The 14,348-nt window shown below is 38.5% G+C and overlaps 1 protein-coding gene across 3 annotated transcripts in view; it reads left to right on the plus strand.

Moving 5' to 3' along the window:
* Positions 1-14,348, plus strand: part of stag1a (stromal antigen 1a) — a 74,507-nt gene that overhangs the window by 969 nt on the left and 59,190 nt on the right. The gene's annotated exons all lie outside the window — the stretch shown is intronic.

The raw sequence follows: 14,348 nt of genomic DNA on the forward strand, positions 1-14,348 counted from the left end.
GGATGGGCTCCACCAGCAATCCCTACAGGTCTGAACATGCCCCAGTTGTGGTCGTCCCTACCCCTCCTCCTCTCCACTGACCCTGGCTCAGCTCACCCTGTTTGCTGTGTAGTGTAGTTAGGGCTGGTTGATGGGAGGTCAGAGTCCCTCTGGGCTGTGTGCATCAACCCTCATATTGTTGCATAACTACTTTGTTTACAGTGAGCCATGTGATTTTTTGCATGCAGGATGTCTTGGATTGCTTTCTGCAGCTTGCTTGTCTGCCAGTTTGTCCTCTGTTATCACTCACTTCTGCATCCTGTACTGCACAAGTCATGTTTCTTTATCCCGCTTCGTACACAGTTAGAATTGTATTGTCATGGGTTTATTTATTTATTGTAGGGGACAGTGCACATTAATGAACATGGACATGTAAATGTGCCAGATTGTATCCATAGGCTAATTTCCACCAGAAGTCCTTGCCAGATTGATGGTATACATATAAAAGTGTGCATCAAGCATCATAAAAGTAAAAAATGTGCATAAAATCAGACAATATGCAGAGACCAAACAGCTTAAACAGTGCATGTAAGACCCTACATATATGTCCATATTTGTGGTTGATAAAAAGTTAAGGCCCTGTTTTCTTGCCATAAATGGTGCTGCAAAACACTACCTATTCACACATTTTAAATAATGACTCAAGTGTAGATGAATATCCTCTTTATTCTTATATTTCACACAAAATGGCCCACTGAAAACATCATTTTGGGGGCCAACAAATGGGTGTAGTTGCATTTAGACCTGTGGAAATTATTTTTTTTCAATGATTGGTTTTTTGTTCCGGTAATATTCAGTAATATTTTTCTATCATCCATCCATCTGTGCTTTAGCTACACCACTTATTGTGTTTGGGGTCGCGGGTGGCTGGAGCCACTTCCAGCTGTCATTAGGTGAGAGGGGGGTATGCCCAATCATTCACAGGCCACACTCACACCTACTGGCCATTAAGAGCCTTCAATCAACCTAATAAGCATGTCTTTGTACTGTGGGAGGAAGCCAATATACCTGGAGAGACTGCACATGTACAGAGAGGACATGTAGACAGAAAGGCCATGTCTAGACAGGGATTCAAACCAGGAACCTTTTTGCTGTGAGATAACAATCCTGCACCACTGAGCAACCCCTTTGATATGTGAAATATTTTAAAGTGTAACCTTGTTTTCTTGCACATGAATGCTTCTTTATCTTGCTTACTCAAGAATGTCCTATTGAATTTATATGTTATTTGAACATTTTGTGTGTATAAACCACAATTGGTAATTGAATATACAGAAAATTTTGCCTCAGTGGTGCATTTTTGTCCATCCTTTTGGACTACAAATTGTTATTCTTGTTCACAAAATAGGTTATACCTAGGTATCATCAACTAGGGTGCATTTAGGGTATTATTTTTTCTTCCACCAACCCTCCTTTGGCTTGCTGCTGTCTGTTTTAACAAGTTTTGCTGAATGTGGAAAATAGAAATGCTTTTTCAGAGTTCTTATATTGTGTTCTCACTTGTTTTTGACTGTGAGGGACATTGTGTTGCCCTGTGTATCAATTGTGCTTTATAAATAAAGTTTGATTTGATTTATCTTTTAACCTTACACATGACACACTGAATTCCACCAGTTAAATGTGTGGAATGAGATGGTAGATTTTTTATGGAAACCAGAAATAATTTTCTTACCAAAGCAGCATTGGTAAGAAGAGATTTTCCCATTAGGCCTGCTGTATAGGCCTACTTTGTTAATATTTTCTTGTTACCACATGCCTCAAATAATACAATATATGCTGTTTTTATGTTTGATTGTGCCAAAGGTCCCAAAGTTGTCTAAAAATAATAGCATATATACTCATAATTTAATTTAAAGCTACTGAGAACAGAGAGAGAGCACACATAGCAAGCAGTAGTGGGCAATCGACATTGACATCAATAGAGAGAGAGAGAGAGAGAGCGCTTAGGCAGTGACAAACAAAACAGTGACACAAAGAAATAACATGTTGTTATGTAATTGATTCACAGCTGTTATTCTCTGAAAAACTTTGAAACCATTTGAAAATTTTACATTTTTAAATTTATTTTAGGAAAATTTAATTCACTTTTAATTACTTTCATCAATTAGGGATGCACGATATAGTGGCATGGTCTCTGTATCTACAGCTATGAACATTTATGCTGATATTAACGACAACTAATTAAAGTCTGCCAATACCAGCTGTAAATATCTGCCGTATCAACAATTGAATTTGTGGCCTTTTAACCTGGATTAATAGGCTTGCAGTTGAAGTCTTACTCTTTAGTCATCATCATTCCTTTCACGTTAAAGTGTGTTTAAAGGACTAAAATGTATTAATTTGCTCTTCCTTAAACTTTTAATTGTGTGTTTTATGACCGTAAGTGTCATGTCTGAACTACATTTAAATATTGATATCAGCTCATATGAATTACTAAAGATTGGCGTATCAGACAGATATTAACAATATGTCTGATTTTAATATCTTTTCCCTGACCTTTTCTTATGTACACTCTGGCAATAAAAAATAACTAAATCAACCAGTTCTGAGTGTCTAGGAGGTAACTGTTGTGATTTTTTGTTACTGCTGTGGTACTGAAACAAGTTTTGGTATAGTTTGGTTTTTATCAGCATCAAAGTGACTTTCAAAATTTTGGCATCATGAGAACTCTAAAGCCTGGTATACACTCTACGCCGTCCCCGATGACAGGTGACCCGTCATGGTGATAACTAAGGTCGTGGTCCTACGTTGCACTGAGACAGCTTGACAGACCACTGTCGCCATGGTCTTGTGACCAAAGATAACCTGGGGTAAAATTCTGACAGTGTCAGAAATTTAGGATGATCATCTCCAAATGTGACTGCTGCTACGACTTGAGTCCACTAACCGACCAATAGGAATGCAGCAAGAAATGACCTAAGGATGAACGTGATGCTGGCGTCGTCAAACAAACAAGTTAGCAGCAGAATGGAGACAATGCTAAAATGCAGAAGTTTGTGGGATTTCAACAAGGAGGAAAATCTTGATCTCAGATGTTTTTCTAAATTACCACGGCTTTGTTGTTGCTTTGCTTCATTGTTTACCACGGCACTGGCAGTGTAGCACAGTGACGTGGTTGCTAATTAGCCAACAGCTTTCCTGAGCTTCATTTGACTATGTCAAAACATGGTTATTATACTCAGGCTTCCATGGTAGAATTTGTTGCATGCTTGGTGAGAAAGAAATTGTGTAGGCCACATAAAATATTGTTCTTATTCATGGTGATGAATTAAGGCCTTTTGCAATGTATTTATTGTAAATGCAATTTTTGTGAAGCTCTGTATCCCATTATCCATCAATTATCCATCATCCAGTTTAGATTATCAGTAGTTTATTAGTTTGTTTACATGCTAAAGTCAAAAGTGATTCTCATTTACCAAACCTAAATGGAACACCTACACATTTACACTGTGACCTTTGCTCCTCTTTCATAATGAGAATCACAGCAGACTCTATTGCTATGACAGAGGTTGGATGATTCTGTCCAGTTGTTTACTGAACTGCAAGAAACACACAGAGGCTGCTTCAGTTTACATAGTAAAACACACACTGACAGTTATAGACTTGAAGTCTGCAAAAATGTTCAATACTGCTGTTTTTAGGATAGGATATCTGTTGTTTTTCAGGTGGAAAATATTGAAAGGTGCCTTAACATTATAAAAATATTCTTTATTTAATGAAACAGGTGCATAGGGGAGGAAAAAACCCCATGCAATATTGCAATCAAACTCCTGCACGTCGTCTCTACATAAACAGGAGTTTGCGTGCAATGTTTGATAACTGACAGAAAAAAGACCCAATGTTGGTTGGCCAGATGTTCATTTTTTTATTATGGTATTGAGCAGATAGCATTATTGTTTGATTTAGACATCCAAAGCTCATTATGAAGGATGGCACAGAATCTTTACCTTCCTTACTCCAGTATTAAAGACTAGCTATCCAGAAGTGTTTAAGTGCCCCCACTGTTTTTATTTCTATGTGTTACAATAATAAATATTCATTAATGCATCAGTTTGTCTTCGCCTCAGGCTGTGGAATAACTCCAAGTTGGCATTCAGCATCATCTCATGCGTAACTTTGTAAAGGTAGCTGACAGGGAGATTGTATCATTGTTAGAAACCTCTTGGATGACATTGACTGTCGACAGAAACGATGAATAATTCCTCCTATTTCCTCTGTCTTGTAAATTGCCGTGCTCTCTACCCCTCCTCCCACCTCGAAGCAATAAAGGACAGAGAAGACGTGCCATTAAGGCTGTAATTGGTTGAATAAACATGCACTGTATTTAAAGGTAACTGTGGCTGAAAGTGTGAATGTGTAATGGGTGTTTGTTTTCAGGAGAATTGGTTTCAGGCAGGTGTGACTTAGAGAGGCAGACAGCTTTTTAATGGCTTTTAATGAAAACAAGACACACTGTTTATGAATAATATTGGAACATAAAGCTACTATCGAGGGTGTAAGTCAATTATTCAAAATGGGAAGAGGTTCAGTGTGTTTGAATTGAGCCATATAATAGTCCCAGAGGCTCTCAGGGCTCAACTACAGAGCCATATGCTTATAATGACACAGCCCGGGAGATTATGTAATGTGTTTGACATTTGTCAGAGCCTATTACATGGTGACCTTGATTCAAGAGGGGGAATGTAGAAAGAACAATATTTCCTGTTCATATTGTTGTTCAACCTTTGGCAGTTCTCAGCACTGTTGGAGCAAAGTCAAAGGAAATGCCACCACTCACTTGTGTCCATTAGTATTGTGAATATATATCTATTTTTATATTTCGTACATGTGAAGAAACACATTATGGTAATAGGATGAATAAGCATGTAATTCTACACACTATACTGCCCCATTTCAAAAAACATTGGGACAGTTTTCTAGATCTGAGGTTATTTATGACTTACTAAGGTGAAGTTGTAAACTGCCCTGTGGTTTGGCAAGTTTAAATTTGAAATAGTGTATGATGATGGACGTCACATCATCTGGGTTAAAAAGGAAAGAGATGACCGGCTTGTTATTTGCACTTAGTTCAAAAGCCAGCATTTGTGATGTATGGGGGTGCATGATTGCATATGGCATGGACAACCTGCTCATCTGTAAGAGCTCCAATAATGCAGAACCAGGTTTTAGAGATTTTTTTTTTTATTTAAAGGAGGTCCTTCCTTATTTCAGCAACACAACATCAGACTGCATTCTGGAATATATTCCAACATGGCTCCCTGGTAAAAGAGTCTGGGTGCTAAATTGGGCTACATGCAGGCATGACATGGACTCATCAAAATATTTGGCCCGTCATAAAATGTATGATATGACAAAACACTGAAGTATTGAGCAGTTGAAATTGTACATCATTAATCATAATGATAGCTTGAATTGTGCTGTACAGTGGCGCAGAGGTTAGCGCTGTTGCTTCACAGCAAGAAGGTCCCCGGTTCAGACCCCTCCTATGTGGAGTTTGCATGATCTCCCTATGCATGCAGAGGTTCTCTCTGGGTACTCTAGCTTCCAAAGGCATGCTTGTTAAGTTAATTGGGGACTCTAAATTGGTCGTGAGAGTGCCTGGTCTTCATATGTCAGCCCTGTGATTGACTGGCGAGCAGTCCGGGGTGTACCCCGCCTCTCATTCAATAATAAGCTGTGTAGAAAATTTGGTGGATGGATAATAGCTTGAATTTTTAAGCAAGAACTGTAAGCACGTTCCACTTTCATGAATACAAACTGATCTCATCAATTCGTAAATACTTGCAGAATGTTGGCAAAGAAAAGGTGAGGTAAGGAAACTCTTATTCAGTTTCCATTTACATCTTTAAAATCACGATATTTAAAGTAGAGGTGTTCTGATTACGATACTAGTTTCTGAAATACGTCTAATACTGCTTAAAATGCAGGTATTGGTATCGGTGAGTACACAAGTTCATGCACTGATTCAATACCCTTTTGTTTAATTTTATATTTTGCTCCGTTTAGCCATGCTAACTTTGAGCATTATAAACCAGAAATCAATTCTTCTTCACTGCATGCATGAGCTTCCATTTTCAGAGCAACAGGAAGAGCCAAAGGACTCCCTGCAGCAGCGACAATTATTCTCTGTATGTGTTTGTTAAAAAACCTCCCAGACCAGCCTTGTCATTCATGACAAGAGGTGATGCAGTTTCTTAAGAAATAAAAATAAATTTTGAACTATAATTTGTATGTATTTGTTTTTCCTCTTGGCACTTTCCATACCTTTGAATCCCTTATGGCAGTATTTCTAGCGAGACTGGAAGTCGGTTAACTTTTCAGGAGCTAAACCTTAAGTCCACACCAGTAAACCCAGTATTCAACGTCTTTTTATCAATTTTTAATCTGTTTTCGATCATTTATCAACGTCTAGCTGGAATGCTAACTATCATGTTGTTTTCCCTTAGTGAGAGTCTGTCAACTAGCATCATGTCATGTTCCCTGATTACAGCATAATGGAGAGAAAGAAAGAGAGATCCTGCGATGCGTTATTGTTATTTTAATATTTAGCAGTAAAACTCACTTTAATCAGCAGGAAAAACCTTCAGGGGTCACAGAGTAAAATAATATCCTAGTCCTCCACAGCACAGCTGGTCCAGGAATTTTACGCTGCTATCAGGTCAGTACTCGGTATCGGCTGATAGCCCACGCTCTGGTATCGGAATCGGGAAGGAAAAAATGGTGTTGAGAGGTCTAATTGCTACGTTACTACTTGTTTTGGATTCAGAAGACTTTCTTGCTTAAAAGAAATGCACTGTCCAAGGTGTATTTACTAAACAGTAAACCAGTGTTTATGTTTCATGGATGAATCTCACATAATGAGGGAGAAAAGCTGTTAAAAGTGACCTTCCTGGTATGTACAGCAACAGAACAGCAGCTTTCAGCAGTTCTTGTCTCCATATGTAGCAGGCTTTGGCACAAGATCCAGTCTTTGCAGAGAAGTAATAAACATTTTGTCTCCTGACATGGCAGCCTTTGTGATAAGACACTTTATGTAAAAATTAAGAATTTCTCTGACTTTGAAAACTGTTGAAACATATATAACATAAGAGTAGTCATTTTTAAATCAATTTAGGCATCTCAGTGCTAAAATTTGAAATCCTGTACCTTTAAACAACATCCCAACTTTTTTGGAAACGTGGCAGTACGAGTGGGATAAATTTGTCCTTTTAATAATGTGTATTAGAATAATAGCACAAGGCAGATGTGGATGGGTAGATCCACGCCCTGATAGCTCTGTATAACATGCTCTATGCTGAACTAATCCAAGCATAGTTTTTGCCATTTATTTTCTCATTTAGTCCCAAAGCAGTCTGCTGTCACTGTGAGAACACACCTGCATAACGCTCTCAGAAATAGTTCTGTCACCTCCAGATGCTGCTGTAAGGCATTCCTTTCTTGTGGTTTCCTGTTGTGTAATTAGCTTTGTTGTTCTCAAACCTGTGCCTTTTTCTCACGCTGGGGTAAATCAGGTCAGATCTGGGTTCAGATTTATTTACAGTACAGCCCAGTTCAATCTGTTTATTTAAGAGCAGGCTGCTGACATGAGGTCTGGCAGCGGTTTATTAAGCGTTCTTTCCTTCTTTTCATTCATGGAAGCCTGAGAATTCTTGCACTGCTGCTGTACAGAAGCACTCTAGGAAAAACCAGCCCTAAAATAGAAGTGGACAGATTTAACAATAAAATAACTACAATTCCAACGCTGATATATGCTTTCACAATTTTATACTTTAAATTTCAGCTGAAGAGTATTTATGTTTTTATATAGCATATTTGGACATATTTTATCAGTCCTGTAATCAGCTGGATTTTGATTTTAAGGTGGCAGCATTTACAGATCAGCCAGGACTGCAACTACAATTTGTTTACTATCTTTTAACCTATAACATTTCAAAAAAAATCTAGAAGGTTTATTGAGACTTTACAGAGCTGCAGATGACAACCATACACTCAACATTTACTTCTTAACAATGTTAATTTTGGCAGCTATTCTTAATTCTAGTTTGTTTGTCTTTAAATGAAATGCATTTTAGTTTTAATCCCATTTTAGTCATTTCTACTCTATTTAGTTTTAGTCTAGTTTAGTTGACGAAAACTCGAAACATTTTAGTCTAGTTTTAGTCCATAAAAAGTCCTAACGTTTTAGTCTGAACTTTTAGTCCAGGCCTAAATTTGGTACCAAATCATGGTAGTGTGTTCTCACAAATATCACAGATTTTGAATGTCCAACAAAAACTAACTTACATTTTAGTCTAGTTTTAGTTATTTTGACAAAAACTAAACTTAGTTTTCGTCAGTTTCTGTCATCACAGATCTATTTTTGTTAGTGTTAGTCTTGTTTTTGTCATGGAAAAAAAGGCTGTCGACGAATAGTTTTAGTCAGTTTTAGTCGACGAAATTAACACTGCTTCTTAAGAGGAACTCAACCTCCAGACCACCTTCTTTGTCAGCTGTGTTGAAACTATGGATGCGCGTGGTTAGCCTGCTAAATAGCTACATTCAGATATCAAATTAGACGGCGCAAGATTTACAAGTTTAACTAATAACCTATAATTTTTTTTTTATGAACACAGGCCTGAAATCCAGGTAAAATGCTCTTTTTAAACTTAACTGAAGCCTCTCACCACTAGTAGCCGCTGTGACTTCAGTTAATGACCGCTGCCTTCCTGTCAGAGCTTTCCTTTGCACTTTGTTGTACGTAAACGTGAGAATCTTAGTCGTTAGCATGCCGTAGAAACAGTGTGGTACAACCTGGGTTTTTACTAGAAAATGGAAGTTTTATATGTAGGCTGTAGAGGGTTACAGCTGTTAACTACTCAACATCAAGTGATGAGTAAACATGTTAAGCACAATATTAACATGCAAAGAGGAATGTAGTCTGGGCTAGCTGCTAACTTTAGACACACAGCTTTAGCCAATCCAAATGCTGGATAGGTATAAAGCCACCTTGCAACATCCTTAGCAGCACACCAGCTACTTCATTAAAATTTTTCTGATGGTCGATCTGGTGGCAGGTGACCAATAAGGTGCCAGCATCATCACCACGGAGCTCAACAGTGACCGCCCACTTTTTTCACAGCTGTTAAATTCAGTAGTGGCAACCAACAGCGGAAATATGCAGGTAACAGCGGGCTCCACCAATCAGAGATCTCACTTTGATACCCAAAGATTGTAGGTTGTGCAGTTCTTTTTGTAAATAAACTGTTTTTCTCACAGTGAGGTTGATAGAATATGAACTTGTGTCTTCTGCAGAATTGGTTCCCAACCGAGGGTCCGGGACCCCCTAAAGAGGACCACCAAAGATCTCAGGAGGAAAGAGGATTTGTCTGCTCTTAAGGCTGCCAAAATTAGTTTTGCACCTGTTGAACTAACAGCATGATTTAACAGTAATTGAGTTGAAGAAAAACATGTGCAGACCTTTGCTGATTTTTAACAGCAATTGATCACCCTTTTTTTGTTTTGTGTGGGTGTGGGTTTTGGGTGGGTCAGGGGGTGTTCAGCTGTTCGTAGGTACATGTATCGTTGAGAGACACTGTTCTACAGTACCATGTATATCATTTCCCTATTGACATGATCTTTTGTGTCCTAAACAAATCCCTCGGTGAATCAAAAACACTGACAGAGACAGTACTGCAGGCTCGACAGCGTCCTTTTTTATAATATGGCAAAAAAGGATTTCTTGGATCTTTTGACTCCAGTGTTGGGATTGAATGGGACTAGGCCCTCTCTACTTACAAAGTCTTGCTAATCTGAATATGCTGTTATTCTCCTGCAATGATAATAGTGTTGACATAATGACGCTGCAGGTTGAATAATGCAGCGACAGCCACATGTATTACCTTAGCAGTAAAGGAGGCTGATCTGTCATGGAGTATTTGCTGAAGCATTACCATTGAGCTGTCAGGTTTAGCAGTAACGAGACAAGGTGTGCCGTGTAATGTGTGTGTGTTTTTAATCCATGTGTGTTTGTGATCTCTCCCTGGTTTTCCTACATGGCTTAGTGGTTGTTAAGCTGAGTGAGCTGAATCTACCTGCAGCTGATGCTGGAGTTTGTTTACTGCTGCATCCAAGATACCAGCTGGCTGTGGCTAATAGTAGTTTTATAGAGAGTTAAGAGGGGGAAAACAATAACAGGATTTTACTCTCCAAGTTTCAAGCCACCTCTTTATTTTTAGCTCCCTATCTATATTTAAGGAGTCTTGCATCAGTCCGAAACAATGATGACTAGTTTTCCAGTTATTTGGATGTATTTTTAGACGTTTTTTAACCTTTTCTAAAGAGGGACAGAACTGTGGATAGAGTGGGGGAACAGAGAGAAAGAGTGGGTAAAGGAGCTGATGGTTGAAGTTGAATGTGCTGCCCATTTTAGGTACACTTTCCTCTATACGTGTGACCTAACAGCTTTGCTAATTGTTGCCCCGGCACCCCCCAATTTAGCCTTTTTGTCCTCTCTGTTGTCTGACAGTGTTGGGAGGAAACCTGTTAAGACAAAAAAGATCTAATCCTGCTTAGAAGAGCAAGGTCAGTGTTGGACTACATGGTACCTACATATGCAACAGATTGCTTTTTACTACAAAGCATGTACGAAACTCAATCATCTCAACCCTCAAACCTGTGGCATCTTTAAACTCTTCATAGAAAATATGTATTATTGTGTAAGGATTGAGCAAAGTTTTGAAAATGATGCCATAAACCAGCTGTTCTCAACTGGGGTGCCTTCTGGCATTGCCAGCTGGGCCTTAAAACGCTTCAAATTGAATTGAGAATTACCATGAATATGCAGATTATTAGCTATCCTATCCCAGTGTAAAAAAATCAAAATTGTATCATATACCCTTTTTAATAAATGATAAGGCCAGCAAATAAAGAGGTTACATCTGTATGTGCTGCACAAGAATCATGCAGGGATTTTTTGTTTTTCTGTTCAGCATTAAAGTTTTTTTTTAGGTCTGCATGTCTTCCCAACCATGTCCTAATGCCAAAATGCATTTTTAAGGTCTGCAAAACTATTTGTTGAACATACAGGTGTAAGAGTTTAATCTTATTAACTCTATTACTTAATGAATCCTTTGGCAGATTCATTTTTATCAAGACATTTCAACTGGGGTGATGTGAGATTTTTCAACTGTTTAAAGCACACCTCAAAAAGAAAAAGCTTTAAAACACAGCTATAGACACCCTTGTCCTCATCATGAAGGAGCTCCTCAATCTCACTTGCCTGTTACTGTAATATCTGGATAGTAGGTCGCGCCAATATATGCAGCTGCAGTCTGTTTTTGCTCCGCTCAGCAAGGGAAATACAGTTTTAGAGCCTTGTCCAGCCTGATGATTGCATGAATGTCCACCGTGCACAGTTTCGTAGAAGACGTGTAGCTTTTCCAGCAATCAGCTTAACACTGACAGCTTGCCCCTCTGCTAGTTCTAATACGGTAGCCGAGCTCCAGGCCAGCAGTGATTCAGATTCTCTTCATTGTCTCAAAGGGGAAAATTAGTTTTGCAGCAGGAGCGCACAAAAGAGAACAACAAAAAACAATCACAACAGTGATAAAGGCCCAATTAAAAAGGCTAAAAGTCACACGATAAAAACACCACATAAAAAACAAAAAACAGGAAATAAACACTAAAAATCAGTCCAGAGCTCATATGAAAATGGAAATGACTATAATATAATGCAAACTGGCAGTGTAAGAATGAGCAGTAATAGTGCATAAAGAGGTTTGTTTTGCAGTTGTATTTTCTGGCATGCTAGCATGGGTTAGAATATTTCTGAGAAACTGTGTAAATATTTGTTTTTTCTGCTGTTTTATCAACAACTTTGACCTTTGAACTTAGCCTCCATAGTTACGTAAACTCATATGAGGCCAAAATTATAACTCAAAATTCAAATCATTAGATTTTTTAAGACATGTTTGGTGGGGCCCTTAGAGTTTTCCAAAAGAGGAAGTTCTACCAGAGTAGTGTTTATGTGAGCTCTCATGCGCTCTAAAAGATAATGAATGTTATAGCTCAATGACATTGTGGCTCAATGTCGCGTGAATCCATGGAAACAGAGAACATAAATAAAAAACACTTACTGCTGTCCTCTGATTCTCAACAATGACTTGGTATTTGGTGAAAATGATTTACAACATAAGTCATATCTGGCAATAATGACTAAAAATGGTGTATTTTATTAAAAACAGTGCAACTCTCTGCAGTCTTCGAGGCTCTTTGGGTGGCTGTTTTGGTGTCACATCTGCTGTTTCTGTCAGGACAGAGAGGAGGTGTTGCTCCTGTCCTGCTGTGCCGACACTGACAGCACTTCATTTTTATATCAGCACTTTGAGGGAGGGCTTTGTAGACTGAAACACCATATTAAAGACTGAGCCCTGGACAAAGAGAAGGCGACACAGACTGGCTTTTATTGTTACTGAGAGCAGAGGAGGGTTTAAGGTGGAAAGAGCTTTTACCCTTTGTGTTGAAGTCTCAGCACATTTAGGTGTCTGCAAGCAAGATTTTTAACTGATAAAAAGTCTAAAATACATTTTACACAAACATTTTGTTAACCTTTCCCCACACATATGACTTAAGATGTTGATCCATGACATTATAAAGTGTTACTACATAGAGATGATGGCATAAAAGCAAAATAAATGACAGTAGTCTTAAAGATTTAGGCTAGTAGACCAGTATAAAGGTTTAAAAAACCATGCAGATAAGCTATTTCAGATGAAGCTGAAATGTGTGGCACTGCAAGTAAACAATGTAAGATTGGTTAGCAGATGGTGGCTAACACTGGCAGTGCCAGCACTGCCAGCCTTCAGCATCATTGCTGGCTAAAAATCCTCAGCCTAGGCTGAATGTGGTTATGCAGTATTCCAGTTTAACCTGAAGCAGCCCACATACATTTTTATCTCCATTTTTATCAGATCAAAATTCTGCCAAACTGCTTCACACTGTGAGACGACGTCCATCCTCTGCACCGTTTGGGACAAAAGACCCAGTTTCTAAGGTCAGGGTCATCAGGTTTGTGTTCATCCCTTGCTCTAAGGATTGCAATGAATCTGACTTCAGTTTGTGAACCCATTTAACCACCCTGTTCTATTTCTATTTTTAATAGTTATCTTTAGGCTTGTTTTGCCTTTATTGAGAGGACGGGATCAAGAAGGAACCCAGGATGGGAGAGTTGGGAGTAACATGAGGCAAAGTGCTGAGGGTGAAAGAGCAACAGTCTTCTAATACCTGCTGGGCTATCTGGTGACTCCTAGATGCAACACATGACCATCATTGTGGGCCTTTATTGATAAAAGTACCAATTATAAGTTTAACCAAAGAGATCCTAGTACAGACAAGCAAGGATGACAGCATTTAGTAATTAAGGTGATGAATCACACAAACCCCTAAGGTTAAAAATCCAAAATATGTCTTAATAGGTAGAGTTATAGCAGCATTTAGACCTACAATTTCTCTACAACGAAAGTATTAGGCCTAGGCGATATGGCCTAAAAATCTAATCCCTGATTTTCCTTTAAAAAAATTCCATCTAGGATTTTAAATGATTTTTTCTTATCCTTAAAGGTTAAAACAGATAAATATTACATTTGGTCTAAATGGGTTAAGAGAAAAACTTTAACATTTTTAAAAACTGAATATCAAGTGATTCAGATTGATTGGATAGGCTCTAGCACTATTTAATGTTGAGTAATACTTGCAGAGTAATTATAAACCGTTTGGGGAGTTTTTGCATTTTTAACTATTTCAACTAAATTTATATTAAAAATCTTTCAGACAGATTGGTGCTTTTTAAAAGCCTCATCCATTGCCGTTTCAAGTCATAACGTTTACACTCCTGTGATTTTTTTACCTTCATTCTTAGTGCTTTCAGACAAACACAGATCTGATTCTGGCTTCTGGAGACTCAGAACCTTGGTTACGGAACTCTCAGTGTTACTCTAGTTATTAACTGTTTGGCCTCAGTTTGAACGTGTCGGCCACTTTGAAATTATGTTCTGACGTTCTGATAGGCCTGCAGGAATGCTGGGACGCATGACGAATGATCATACTTCTGTGCCAGCTTTGGAGATAGTAACAGAGGCAAAAACAGGATCTGCAGTGCCAGCAGTGGAGTTGTAGCATGTGTTTGTGCGCATATCTGACTGTAAGTGTATGCGGAGCTTCCACTGTTTCGTGCTCTCTCGTGCTTCCGCTGTACCGTAATGTAGTGGCAATTGACAGACGGGGGAACCAAATAAAACACTGCTGTGGTTACACAGTGTTGAAATTAAAGGACC

The sequence above is a fragment of the Cheilinus undulatus genome, linkage group 18 (genome assembly GCF_018320785.1).
Source record: "Cheilinus undulatus linkage group 18, ASM1832078v1, whole genome shotgun sequence".
NCBI classification, from domain to species: Eukaryota; Metazoa; Chordata; class Actinopteri; order Labriformes; family Labridae; genus Cheilinus; species Cheilinus undulatus.